This window comes from Manis javanica, chromosome 9, assembly GCF_040802235.1.
Source record: "Manis javanica isolate MJ-LG chromosome 9, MJ_LKY, whole genome shotgun sequence".
NCBI classification, from domain to species: Eukaryota; Metazoa; Chordata; class Mammalia; order Pholidota; family Manidae; genus Manis; species Manis javanica.
The window spans coordinates 24,140,909-24,156,420 of NC_133164.1; the positions used below are offsets into that span (position 1 = coordinate 24,140,909).

At 36.1% G+C, this 15,512-nt stretch overlaps 1 long non-coding RNA gene across 2 annotated transcripts in view; it reads right to left on the minus strand.

Moving 5' to 3' along the window:
- Positions 1-4,731: 4,731 nt before the first annotated feature.
- The window catches only part of LOC140843358 (uncharacterized), a 135,030-nt gene continuing 124,249 nt past the window's right edge, over positions 4,732-15,512 (minus strand). Inside the window, exons 2-3 of one of the 2 annotated variants that reach the window (XR_012121031.1) lie at positions 7,342-7,389; positions 4,732-5,234 (exon numbers count right to left, since the gene is read on the minus strand). This is a non-coding gene — a long non-coding RNA (uncharacterized lncRNA). The remainder of the gene's footprint in view (positions 5,235-7,341; positions 7,390-15,512) is intronic. The other variant, XR_012121030.1, reaches the window with a different exon arrangement.

Genomic DNA, 15,512 nt, shown 5'->3' on the forward strand with positions numbered 1-15,512 from the left:
CCTAGGGTGCCAAACTGGTTTTCTTGGCTTCACTGGAGATGGCTGGTAATTATAGATCTGCTTTGGTTATGTAACTGTATTCCTATTATGTTAATGTGTGTGTGCAATTTAATTAGTAGTTTAAAACCTATACATGCTTAAGTTACTCTACAAGAAGATATGTCAAAGAAATAATCAATCCTCCCATGTTTTCTTCCATCTGCTCCCTCTATAGCTTTTCTTCTTCCTTCCTAATTACAACCCTTAAATAGAATTGATGCCTCATATCGAATTTATCGAGTATCATAATTCCTCCAAGTGGTAAAGATACCTCACGACAAATGCTGGGCATAGAAGCCACAGGGCATAAATCTGCAAAGAAGTAAAAAGCTAACCTTTTCAAACAATATGGCTTCTCTCTCACTTACCAACTTTACATCTCACTGTATGGCCCCGGAAGATGACTGGTTAGCCAGAGGTTGGTAAGATTCCTCAAGGGAGGAACAACCTAAGACAGGCACAGTCGCAGGGGGGCCATCAGGTGAGAAATTGGGGAACAACAGTGGTGAAGCTTAGAACCTCACCCTCCCTGTTTTGAGGGAAATCTTCTGCATCCGTGGATGTTTTAATGCCCTTGTCTAGCTTGGATTAACACATAGTCTACTGGCACACACCTGATCATCTATATTTGCTCTCTTACAACACTAAACTATGTTTTCTACCTTTATCTTGCATCTACCTACCACTTCAGCATTTTATTAAAAATAAAAATTATAATAATAAAGGGAGAAATGTGGGATCCACATATAAATCAAGTATAAAAATCAAACAAATATTCATATTTGACCTGATTGTTTATAGTTCATAATGCGTGATCAAAACCGAAAGTTTCTGTGATGACTGCCCTTGTACTGTTCACCATGTAAGAACTTATTCACTACGTAAGAATTTGTTCACCATGTAAGAACTTGTTCATTATGCTTCAGAAGATTGGAGACTGTCGAGAATTAGGCTTGGGGTGGATTAATGTTTGTGCATTGAGCATTGATTCCCCTATGTAGAATTTTATTGTTGTTAACAACCATTTGATCAATAAATATGAGAGATGCCCTCTCAAAAAAAAAAAGAAACAATTACAATTCTCAAAGTGATGGCAGGCTTGGCCTTTGCCATCTGCTAAGCAGCCAGTTAAAGGTAAGATTTGCAAATGCTATAACTGACATAATAAAACTGAGTTTTGGTCCTTGCTCTCTATGGTCATAACCCCCCTCTTTCAATATCTGCAAGAGCCATTTTCAGTTTCTTCAAGTCTTGTGCAAATTGTATGTCCTCAGGGAAGTCTTTTCTGCCTACATTAAAATGTAGCTGACATACTAGCTTTCTCCAGATTTCTCTACTAGTCTCCTCTCCTACTTTATTTTTCTCCAATGTGGCTATAATCATTTGCCTTAGTAGATATTTGGCCTATTATTTATTGTCTGTCTCCATATATTAGTCGCTTAAATATAGGGACTTTTTTTTCATTTTTTTCCTGCAACGTATACAAAATATGTTACACAATAGGTGCTCGGTAAAATAAATATTTGCTCCAGTTTAGTAAATATGCATGTTTAGTAATTTAGAATACTTACGGTTCCCAATATAAGATGTAATACATGGTCTTGACAGGATGACAAGTATTTTGATTGTTTTCAGAGCCTACAGTTATCTGAAAAGAACCTCTTTTTCTTTTGTTTTCTTTTGTGGACTCATTTGACAGAATCTTAAAACATGGGCATAAAAGACGTCATCTGTTTCTTTTAGTTCTCAGTACAGCCAATTGATCTTTTTGAACAGTCAGTCCAATCAGTTTTGGAGGAGTAAGTTTTGCTCTCTTAAACACATCGTAGAAATTGACAGGACCTGTCTTATAACTGAAAGTATTGCTAAAGTCTCAAAATACACCAACCATAACAATTCAGCAACATTGAATATATTCAAAGTTTTGAAGACATTAGAGAAAGATATGCAAAAATGTTCTCTAGTTAAGAAATACTACATTCTGAAACAATCTGAGAGTCACACAGAATAGTCACCAATTTTACATGGCCTCTCGATATCAGGTAAATAAATGGTCAGTCTCTTCTATCTCGTTCTTTTTGATATAATAACCCATAAATTATCTTTGCAAAAATGATTCACTTCCAGGAGCCAAATTAAGGGTCTATGTCTCATTTTGCATTCAAAATTTCAGTATACTTGTTAAGAAAAGACACCCAAAGTAAAATTGACTTCACAATTGAGAAAAACTTGGCTCATCTGAAATATCTACAGCATTATTCAAGTGTTCTCCAAGCCCCAAAGAACACATTCATGTTAGTGAGGTTACATTAGGCTTACTGGACAGCATCCCATTAACTTTGACCAGTGACTACTCTCTTGAACTTCAGAGAATCTTCAGGCTCCACATCTCAAATGACCTTGCCTTTTACCTTCTCTTTCTAATCTGTTTGCTTTTTGTACTGCCTTTGACATTTTATGTATGCTTTTTTATCTGTTGTCTGCATAACTGCCTCACCTCTTAATAATATCAGTATTTGGATTCAATTGTGTTTGATTATTCATTTCAGACTCTTTCCTGAAAGCTGTCGTTGAGAATGCTTTTTATAATTTTTTTCAGGTTTATTGAGCTACACCTGACATATGGCATAATGTAACCTTAAAGTGTACAACATGTTGATTTGATGCTTTTATATATTGCAAAATAATTACCACCAAGCATCAACTAACACCTCCATCACCTCATATAATTTCCATTTGTGTGTGGTTGTGGGTAAATGTGGTAAGAACATTTAAGATCTATTCTCTTAGCAACTTTCAAGTGTATAATACAGTACTATTACCTAAAATCATCATGCTGTACATCAGGTCCCCTGTTGATTACTCATAATCATCTTATTATGGGAGGTTTGTACCCTTTGACTAACATCTTCCCATGTATCCCACCTTCCAACCCTTGGTGACCATAGGTCTACACTCTGTTTATATCAGCTTGGCTTCTTTAGATTCCACATGTAAGTGATACCATGCAGTATTTGTTTTTCTCTGTCCAGTTTCAACACATAATGCCCTCAGGTTCTAAACATGTTGTCACAAATAGCAGGATTTGTTTATTCCTCATAGAATAATAATATTTCATTTTATATTTATATATATATATAACACATTTTCTTTATCCATTCATCTGTTGATGGACTCTTAAGATTGTTTTCATATTTTGGCTATTGTGAATAATGCTGCAATGAACATGGGAGTTCAGATCTCTCATTGAGAGCCTTTTTATATTTCCTTTGGATATACATCCAGAAGTCAGATTGCTGGATTACATGGCAGTCCTATGTTCAATTTCTTTTGAGGTAACTCCATGCTGTTTTCCACATTGGTTGTGTACATTGTGGATAGGCACATGGCTTTCCTTTTTTTTATATCCTTGCCAACACCTGTTATCTCTTGTCTTTTTGACGATAGTCATTTTACCAGTTGTGAGGTGATATCCCATTGTGGCTTTGATTGGCATTTCCCTGATGACTAGTGATGTCAAGTACTTTTTTATGTCCCTAGTAGCCATGTGGATATCTTCTTTGGAGACTTTTTTTATTTGATACTAAGTTGCATGGGTTTTTTATATATTTTGGATTTTAATCCTTAATAAGATACACGATTTTCAAATATTTCTTCCATGCCATAGGCTGCCTTTTCATTTTGTTGACTGTTTCTTTTGCTATGTGGAAGCTGTTTAGTATGACATAACATGTTTCTGAACATGATCTGTTAATCACTTGTATCATACTCCACTCCACCAACCTTGGTTTTCAAAAATAACACTTGATAATGGTGTTTATTTTTTTATGCATCCAAGATGCAAGTTCAAATACTAGCTATACATTCAGCCAATTTTGTCTGTATTAACTACTTAAAGTACACTAAAGGCTTTAATGTCCAGACACAGTGTATTTACCATATTCTTGTATATACATTAGATATTTTGAATATATCATTTTCTCCTATGTATCTCTGAAGTCTTGTGTTCATATTTTATTCCAGTTATTATATAGTTTTTGTATTTATTGCTTTTATTTGTTATATACTTAGAGAAATTTTATGAAAGACATATTTAGTTTTAACAACACAATAGGCCTTTGAGACAAACATAATTTCCATTTCACAGAAAAATAATATCCTACATATTTTACATGAAATGCAATTAATAGAACACAGAGGCCACAAATCTTTTTTAACACGGACACCTTTTTATTGTTTGTTCTATAATCTCAATGGGATTGATTTCAAGGATTTATTGATGTTTCCATGAAGTAATTAAAGGAAATAAACTCTTTCAGTTTCTAACCGATGCCGTGTTTTTTCTCAATTCAGGCTTTTGATATGGTACAAAGTCTCAGTTTCATATTTTCTCAAGTTTTTATTGGATGATTTAGTCAAGTAAAGTCCTTTCAACTAATGTAAAGCAGTCATATATATTCTCACATTTTCTCATCACATCTTGTCTTTGATCCTTAGTAATGTAAGCTTTATGCCTGTAATTAATTTTTCCTTTTCTTTACAGGGGGAAAACAATGAAAAATTATTATAGTAAATTCTTACTAAACTACCTAGAAAACACTGATAATAATTGTTTTAGGAAATTGCTTGAATCTTTTATTTCTTTCCTAATATGCATGAACCAATAAAATAAACATCTCTCAGTATCTTTGGCTTGTAGGCTTAGATGATTTGCAAAATAATTACTACAGTCTGGAATCAGAAGTCTTTTTTATTCAGGTAGTTATTGTTTTGCTGCATAACAAATTACCACAATTTAAGTTAGAAACACCTCTTCATTAACAAAAACAAAGCTCATAGTCCTGTAAATTGCAAATCAAAGCAAGCTCAGATGGGTTCTCTGATGAGGGTGTCTCAAGTCCAAAATCAAAATAAAGGTGTTGGCCAGGGTAGGATCTTATCTGGAAGCTCTGGGAAAAGAGTTATCTTTTAAGCTCATTCAAGTGAATTAGTAGTGTTCAGTTGGTGTCAAATTAAGGTGGTTGAATTCAGGTCCCATTTCTTTGCTGTCTGCCAGTCAGGGTCCATTCTTTGTTCCTAAAGACCATTCTTAACAGGGCTTCTTCCAGTCAGTGGTCTATCAAATCATCCCATGTCCTTGATTTTCTCTTCTGCCACTAGCCAGAGAAATGTATCTGTATGTTTTTGAATAACAGCTTTATGGAGATATAATTCACATATCATACAACTGATATTTTTACAGGGCAAAATTAGATAATTGATAATATGTCTGCAGTTTTGCAACCATTAAAACAATGGATTTTAGAACATTTTCACTATCTCAACACTGGTAAAATTCTTCACTGAATCTTCACTATATTCCCTTGAATAAAGTCTTCACAAAAAATAAAAATAAGCAGTTCTTCAATGTTTACATTTAACTCTTTCTTCCTATGTTTTATTATATGTAACTAAAAGAAACCAACTGGCAATTGAGATATTCTAACTGTAAATCTCCTTTGCATCTTATACTGTCTTAATAGGTAGCAGTTTTACTTTCTCTGTTAGAGCTCACAACAAGTTTGCTAAGTTTTCCATTGCTACATAACATGGATCATCTTTTATCCATGCTCTCACATATTTATTTGACATCCTTCAAGCCTTCATTGAGTGTCTCTGAGACTACCAACTTTGAATATTCTTTCAGTACTATCACATTTTCCAGGTTCAGCTTGCAGCAATACCAAATTTTTCTTTGTTTTTACTACAGCAATGTCTTACCTCTATTTACCAAATTATGTTCTGGTTATCTACTGCTATGTGGAGATGTGGATCAAAAGTTCAGCATTTTATTACTCACACATCTTCAGATTATGCATGGTTTAGTGGGAAAGTTTCAAATCTGCTCTATATGATGTCAACTAGAACAGTTCCACTATGGATCCTTTTTCAAGTTGGTCCACTCACATGGCTGGCAAGAGATAGTGCTGGCTCATGGGCAGGAGTTCTGACAGGTCTCTAAGTGAGGTGTTTTCTGTTTTCCATGTGGGGCTCTCCATAGTTCGTTCTTCTTGTACTGTTTCACAGGCTGGCAGCTCACTTTCAAGAGTAGATATAAAAACAGAGGAAGTGGAAGCTGCCAATTCTAAGGCTTGGGGCAGAAAACTGTCAAGGCATTACTTTTTCCATGTTCTATTTGTCAAAGTAATCCCATGACCACCTAGATTTCAAACTGCAAGGTTACAGATCTACATCTTGATGTGAGAAATGTCAACATCAATGGTCACCCTTAACCTACTTCAGGAGATAGTTATATAAAAACATTTCAAAAAGCAATAACATTTTTGTTTTGAAATAGCTTATTTTTTCACTTAAATTGCATTTTTCCCTTGAAGTATTAAAGTTTTACATAAATAAAAACTACAATAGTATTGCTTAATGAAATAAGATTGAAGAAATAAAAATGTATGTATTTGAGGCACATGCCTTAAGTGGTTGATATGATGCTAAATACTTGATAAAAACATTCCTAAACAATATGTCATGTTGTTTTCCAGAGCAATATTTAGAAGATGAATGCACTGCTGGACCTTGAAAAGAACTCCTATTGGCTGTGGGAAAATATTTTTATATAGTCTTACATAAAGGGACAAATTTGACTTCCTCTAATGACTTAACTTGTTCTCAATGGAGTTATGGAGATATTGCTCTAAGAGCTAAATTTTTATGTTGTTTTTAATTTCAGTTTATTTATAGTTATTTCATTTTGTGTGAGCATATTGTTTCCTCAGGTCAGATATTAACTCTATTCTAATTTTTTCATACTTAGAAGCCGATAAAGATTTAATAGGAGGAGCCTACAGGGAAGTATGACTTTAAATCAGGTGACAGTGTGTTAATATTCTAGTAACTTTCATCTATGTGACAATAAAATTCAATTCAAAAGTTTTAATGAAAGGAACACATGATTTATTCTGCTGAATGATCATGAATCCCTTAAGTGTTTTTTTCACAAACTAAACTGCATAATGTTGCCTTTCTCATTGTGAGTTTCTAAACACTGTTCCTAGAGAATAGTAATACAACATAATACAATTTGGAAGATTAACAAAAAGTTATTAAAATTATGAATTTCCTCAGATCTGCAAATCTTGTAATCCGTATTCTATATCTTCAAACAAATATATAACACACTTTAAAATAAATAAATCTACTCAGAAAACATTGCTAAGAATTGCTCATTCTAGTTTCATGTCTAAAAAACAATGTTTTCTATTTAAATTTGAAATAAATTTAATAAACAGTTTAATTGTTAAAACTTACCGAAAAGACTGGAGGAGGAAGTTCTAGAACCATCTCTGAGAATGAGTCCTGCATAATCAAGAAATGTCATGATATGGAACAGTAACTTATGTGTCACTCAGATCATTCAGGTGAATAATATGTGAATGACAGTGATGGGACCTTTGAATCAGTAAGCTGGACCCAAAAAGTTGGCACCTTTACTTTGGTTACCTACATAATTTGTAAACAGACACTAATTCTGAACCCCCCTCCTCCATAATTACTTTTTGATGCCTACACAGTTGAAGACTGAATATCAGTCAGTAGATAGGATTTTTGTTTCCTTTCAGTTCAATTATGAGTGTGCTAATTGAATCCAATTTCAAGACAACAGCCATAGAGGTTTTAGGTAGCATATACTAATTTGCTAAACTCTTCAGTATGTAAAGAAATGGAAATCAGTGCTGAATGGTATAGCTTCAAATCATTTTACCTCAGAACAGTAAAGAATTGTATTATTGTCTCTTTGACTCACGTTCTTAATAAATCTGACTTTATTTCATTTGCAGCTAAGTTTAATGGTATTGTACATGTACATTTCTATTACTGTTGCCCCACCCCTAACTACCACTGCTAAAGATTTTTGTATTTATTCTTCAAACTTGAAGTTCTAAAATGTAGAAAGTGGAATGTCTTTCCATATTTCATTTGCCTTTTTAACTCATGTTGGAGTGGAAATGGTAAACTGGTAATCAGCAACTGCTTCAATCTTCTTCTATTGTTCCTTCTTCTAAATCAGAGCCTGAAGAGCTAACACAGTATTTTCAGGACTTTTTTGCAGCCATAATTTTAAACGCAGGTTAAATTTTGCAAATTAATTTGAAGTTAAATGCAATTGTTCAAGATTTGGAGGGTGGAAATAAAGAGGTTATATTCCTGTTGCTTTGGTTTGTTTCTGAAAAGAGATTTTGGACAGAGGTTCCTGCATCAGCATTCTAGTGAATAGATACCTGAGCAAGAGGGCTGTGTGTATCACAAACACACTCAGAAATATAATTATTAAAGGAAATATGTACATTTTAAGCATAAGATACGGAAAGCACAGAGCTGATACTGTACAAAGTATGAATCAAGATACTCTCTTTTGATGAACATCAATGAGATAGATCACTAGCCCACTCAAAACCAGGCCTCTTACATCTCTTGCCCAATTTACTCAAAACAAATAGTGAGTGTTCAGACACCATGAAGGTTGTGGGCTGCATTACTGTCAGTGTTGAAGCAAGACACTACATCAGAGTGTAGGGTCATTGTTGGGTGATCAGCTCTGCATGGAGATATTTCCATGGCTAAGTATCTCACATCCTTTAAGGCTCTGTACCAACATCACTGTTTCAACAAAGCCTACAATATCCATCCTATCCTATCTATCATCCCTGGATTCGCTTTATATTTCTCTCTTATTTTCTTCCATGTTACACATATCCAACACACTGTAATATTAAATTAGTCATTTAACAAATATTGTTTATTTTCCTCATTAGAAGGTAAGATCCATAGGGCAGGGATTTTTCCATATGTAGTTCATCAATGATTTTCAAATGCTTTAATCACTATCTAGCACATGGTACAACATGCACAACAGAAATTACTTAATTCAATGAATAAAATGACAGTGTTAATTTTCACTAAAGATTCCTTGATGCAGTGCTCATAATTACTTCTCTAAAAATATAAGTTAACTTGTTTATTTCTTTTCAAAAATGTTTTGAATTGTTTCCCATTAATGACACTTCCCACTGAAGTTAAAATTAACATCAAGTTCTTAATATGACCTACGAATTCTTTGCAATCTGATCCAACAATCTCTCCAACTTCCTTCTGAATCAACTGTCAAAGTCTCTCCACACAATAACCCACCCAAACTGCATTTCTACCTGCTCAAACTCTCAAACACCTTTGTTTTTGCTTTTGCATCCCCCTCACAGTCCATTATCTGCATTATTTCTCTTTTTAAGCACATGTAAAAGTACATACACAAACATATACTCACAAAATTGTCTTCATTTTTAGATTATAAGATTCTTGAGGGAAAGATAAAAATTATGGTTATATTGATAAATTTAGTGTCTAGCATAGCATCTGGCACATAATAACTACTACACTGATAATGGTGAATATATGAACTAATTCCATAACAGAGCATATAAAAACATTTTTAAGATATTTTCATTTAAAAAATCTGACAAAAGGAGCCAAGACGGCAGCATGAGTAGAGCAGCGGAAATCTCCTCCCAAAACCACATAGATCTATGAAAATATAACAAAGACAACTGTTCCGAAAATAGAGACCAGAGGACACAGGACAACATCCAGACCACATCGACACCTGCGAGAACCCAGCGTCTCACAAGGGGGGTAAGATACAAGCCCCGGCCGGCAGGTCCCAAGTGCCCCTCCCCCCAGCTCCTGGCAGAAGGAGAGAGGTCTCAGCGGGAGGGAGAGGGAGCCCAGGACTGCTGAACACCCAGCCCCAGGCATCCACACCAGAGCGCAGACACAGTGCATGCACGGGGCCCTGGATACTAGGGAAACAGGGAAGCAAGAATGGTGAGCGGGTAACGGAGGCCGGTGCTGGAGGACAAAAGAAAAGCGAGTGGCCATCTTTTTTTTTTTCTTCTCTTTTTTTGTTGTTTTTTTGTTGTGGCGAGTGTGTTTTGGAAGTCTTAAAGGGACAGGGACCCCAATACTTGGGAAACAGGGCAGCAAGATCAGTGAGTGGGTATCAGAGGCTGGTGCCGAAGAACAAAAGAAAATTGAGTGGCCATTTTTTTTTTGTTGTTGTTGTTGTTTTGTTTAGGCGAACGCATTTTGGAAGACTTAAAGGGATAGGGACCCAATACTAGGAAAACAGGGCAGCAAGACCAGTGAGCAGAAGCCCGAGGCTGACAATGGAGAATAAAGAAAAACGAGCAGCCATTTTTTCTTTTTTTTTTCTTTTTTCTTTTATTCTTTTTTGTGGTCAATATTTTGTTTTGGCAGGTGCTTTTTGGAAGTCTTAAAGGGGCAGGGCAGGAAACGTAGTCCACAGGTAAGGAATCTGGGGATCTCTGGGCACTCTAATCCCCTGGGCTGCAGGAAGCACGGAGGTCCCTTATGGAGATAAATAGCCTCCCTACCGCTAACCCTCGGACGCAACCCCACCACATTGGAGCAGTAGCCCACAGCAACAGCGGAGATAAACTCCATAGCAGCCCAGCAGGAAGCAGAAGCCCTGTCTGTGCACAGCTACACAGCACAAGCCACTAGAGGTCGCTATTCTCCCAGGAGAGGAAGGCGACAAACCAACAGGGAGGGAAGTTCTTTCAGCCGTCACTAGTCCAAGCTCTGCAAAGTATTCCTATCACCATGAAAAGACAAAATTACAGGCAAACCAAAATCACAGAGACACCAGAGAAGGAGACAGAACTAACCAGTCTTCCTGAAAAAGAATTTAAATAAAAATCATAAACATGCTGACAGAGATGCTGAGAAATATGCAATAGAAATGAGATGAAGTCCAGAGGGAGATCACAGATGTCAGAAAGGGGGATTACAGAAATGAAACAAACTCTGGAAGGATTTATAAGCAGAATGGATAAGATGCAAGAGGCCATTGATGGAATAGAAACCAGAGAACAGGAATGTATAGAAGCTGACATACAGAGAGATAAAAGGATCTCCAGGAATGAAACAATATTAAGAGAAGTGTGTGACCAATCCAAAAGTAACAATATCTGTATTATAGGTGTCCCAGAAGAAGAAGAGAGAGGAAAAGGGACAGAAAGTATCTTGGAAGAAATAATTGCTGAAAACTTCCCCAAAATGGGGGAGGAAATAATCGAACAGATCACAGAAATACACAGAACCCCCTAAAGAAAGGATCCAAGTAGTACAACAAAAAGACACATAATAAATAAAATGGCAAAGATCAAGGACAAGGAAAGGGTTTTAAGGTAGCAAGAGAGAAAAAGATCACCTATAAAGGAAAACTCACCAGGCTAACATCAGACTTCTCGACAGAAACCCTACAGGCCAGAAGAAAATGGCATGATATATTTAATGCAATGAAACAGAAGGACCTTGAACCAAGGATACTGTATCCAGCACAGCACGACTATCATTTAAATATGATGGTGGGATTAAACAATTCCCAGACAAGCAAAGGCTGAGGGAATTTGCTTCCCACAAACCACCTCTACAGGGCATCTTACAGGGACTGCTCTAGATGGGAGCACTCCTAAAAAGAGCACAGAACAAAACACACAACATATGAAGAATGGAGGAGGAGGAATAAGAAGGGAGAGAAGAAAAGAATCTCCAGACAGTGTGTATAACAGCTCAATAAGCAAGCTAAGTTAGGCAGTAAGATACTAAAAAGGCTAACCGTGAACCTTTGGTAAACACGAATTTAAAGACTGCAATGGCAATAAGTACACATCTTTCAATAGTCACCCTAAATGTAAATGGACTGAATGCACCGATCAAAAGACACAGAAAAATAGAATGGATAAAAAAGCAAGACACATCTATATGCTGCTTACAAGAAACTCACCTCAAACCCAAAGACATGCACAGACTAAAAGTCAAGGGATGGAAAAACATATTTCAGACTAACAACAGCGAGAAGAAAGCAGAGGTTGCAGTAGTAATAACAGACAAAATAGACTTCAAAACAAAGAAAGTAACAAGAGGTAAAGAAGGCCACTACATAATGATAAAGGGCTCAGTCCAACAAGAGGATATAACCATTCTAAATATATATGCACCTAACACAGGAGCACCAGCATATGTGAAACAAATACTAACAGAACTAAAGGGGGAAATAGACTGCAATGCATTCATTTTAGGAGACACATGGAGGCTTAACAACCTGCTTTTAAATAATCAATGGATCAATGAACAAATCAAAATAGAGATCAAGGAATATATAGAAACAAATGACAACAACAACACAAAGCCCCAATTTCTGTGTGCTGCAGCGAAAGGAGTCCTAAGAGGAAAGTATATAGCGATCCAGGCACACTTGAAGAAGGAAGAACAATCCCAAATGAATAGTCTAACATCAAAATTATTGAAATTGGAAAAGGAAGAACAAATGAGGTTTAAAGTCAGCAGAAGGAGGGACATAATAAAGATCAGAGAAGAAATAAACAAAATTGAGAAGAATAAAACAATAGCAAAAATCAATGAAACCAAGAGCTGGTTCTTTGAGAAAATAAAAAAAATAGATAAGCCTCTAGCCAAACTTATTAAGAGAAAAAGGGAATCAATGCAAATCAACACAAAATCAGAAATGAGAACGAAAAAATCATGACAGACTTCACAGAAATACAAAGAATTATTAAAGACTACTATGAAAACTTATACGCCAACAAGCTGGAAAACCTAGAAGAAATGGACAATTTCCTAGAAAAATACAATCTTCCAAGACTGAACAAGGAAGAAACACAAAAGTTAAACAAACCAATTACGAGCAAAGAAATTGAAACAGTAATCAAAAAACTACCCAAGAACAAAGCACCCACGCCGGACGGATTTACCTCGGAATCTTATCAGACACACAGAGAAGACATAATACCCATTCTCCTTAAAGTTTTCCAAAAAATAGAAGAGGAGGGAATACTCCCAAACTCATTCTATGAAGCCAACATCACCCTAATACCAAAACCAGGCAAAGACCCCACCAAAAAAGAAAATTACAGAACAATATCCCTGATGAATATAGATGCAAAAATACTCAATATAATATTAGCAAACAGAATTCAAAAGTATATCAAAAGGATCATACACCATGACCAAGTGGGATTCATTCCAGGGATGCAAGGATGGTACAACATTTGAAAATCCATCAACATTATCTACCACATCAACAAAAAGAAAGACAAAAACCACATGATCATCTCCATAGATGCTGAAAAAGCATTTGACAAAATTGAACATCCATTCATGATAAAAACTCTCAGCAAAATGGGAATAGAGGGCAAATACCTCAACAAAGTAAAGGCCATATATGATAAACCCACAGCCAACATTATACTGAGCAGTGAGCTGAAATCTTTTCCTCTGATATCGGGAACTAGACAGGGATGCCCACTCTCCCCACTGCTATTTAACATAGTCCTTGAGGTCCTAGCCATGGCAATCAGACAAAACAAAGAAATACAAGGCATCCAGATTGGTAAAGAAGTTAAACTGTCACTATTTGCAGATGACATGATATAGTACATAAAAAACCCTAAAGACTCTACTCCAAAACTACTAGAACTAATATCAGAATTCAGCTAAGTTGCAGTACACAAAATTAACACACAGAAATCTGTAGCTTTATTATACACTAACAATGAACCAATAGAAAGAGAAATCAGGAAAACAATTCCATTCACAATTGCATCAAAAAGAATAAAATACCACGGAATAAATATAACCAAAGAAGTGAATGACCTATACTCTGAATACTACAAATCACTCTTAAGAGAAATTAAATGAGACACTAACAAATGGAAACTCATCCCATGTTCGTGGCTAGGAAGTATCAATATAGTCAAAATGGCCATCCTGCCCAAAGCAATATACAGATTTGATGCAATCCATATCAAATTACCAGCAACATTCTTCAATGAACTGGAACAAATCATTCAAAAATTCATATGGAAACACCAAAGACCCCGAATAGCCAAAGCAATCCTGAAAAAGAAGAATAAAGTAGGGGGGATCTCACTCCCCAACTTCAAGCTCTACTATAAAGCAATAGTATTCAAGACAATTTGGTACTGGCACAAGAACAGAGCCACAGACCAGTGGAACAGATTAGAGACTCCAGACATTAACTCAAACATATATGGTCAATTAATATTTGATAAAGGAGCCATGGACATACAATGGCGAAATGACAGTCTCTTCAACAGATGGTGCTGGCAAAACTGGACAGCTACATGTAGGACAATGAAACTGGATCATTGTATAACACCATATACAAAAGTAAAATTCAAAATGGATCAACGACCTGAATGTAAGTCATGAAACCATTAAACTCGTGGAAAAAAACTTAGGTAAAAACCTCTTAGACACAAACATGAGTGACCTCTTCTTGAACATATGTCCCTGGGCAAGGAAAACAACAGCAAAAATGAACAAGTGGGACTATATTAAGCTGAAAAGCTTCTGTACAGCAAAAGACACCATCAATAGAAGAAAAAGCGACCCTACAGTATGGGGGAATATATTTGTAAATGACAGATCCGATAAAGGCTTGACGTCCAAAATATATAAAGAGCTCATATGCCTTAACAAAAAAAAATCAAATAATCCAATTAAAAAATGGGCAGAGGCACTGAACAGTTCTCCAAAAAAGAAATACAGATAGCCAACAGACACACGAAAAGATGCTCCACATCACTAATTATCAGAGAAATGCAAATTAAAATTACAATGAGTTATCACCTCACACCAGTAAAGATGGTTGCCATTCAAATGACAAACAACAACAAATGGTCGCGAGGCTGTGGAGAAAGGGGAACCCTCCTGCACTGCTGGTGGGAATGTAAATTAGTTCAACCATTGTGGAAAGCAGTATGTAGGTTCATCAAAATGCTCAAAACAGACTTACCATTTGACCCAGGAATTCTACTCCTAGGAATTTACCCTAAGAACACAGCAATCAAGTTTGAGAAAGACAGATGCACCCCTACGTTTACTACAGTACTATTTACAATTGCCAAGAATTGGAAGTAACCTAAATGTCCATCAGTAGATGAATGGATAAAGAAGACGTGGTACATATACACAATGGAATACTCAGCCATAAGAAGAGGGCAAATCCTACCATTTGCAGAATGTGGATGGAGCTGGAGGGTATTATGCTCAGTGAAATAAGCCAAGGAGAGAAATAGGAATACCAATGACTTCACTCATCTGCGGAGGATAAGAACAAAGGAAAAACTGAAGGAACAAGACAGCAGTGGAATCACAGAACCCAAGAATGGACTAACAGGTACCAAAGGGAAAGTGACTCGGGAGGATGGGTGGGTAGGGAGGGATAAGGGGGGGATAAGAAGAGGGGTATTAAGATTAGCATGTATACGGGGGTTGGGAGAAAAGGGAGGGCAGTACAAGACAGAGAATACAAGTAGTGATTCTACAACATTTTGCTATGCTGATGGACAGTGACT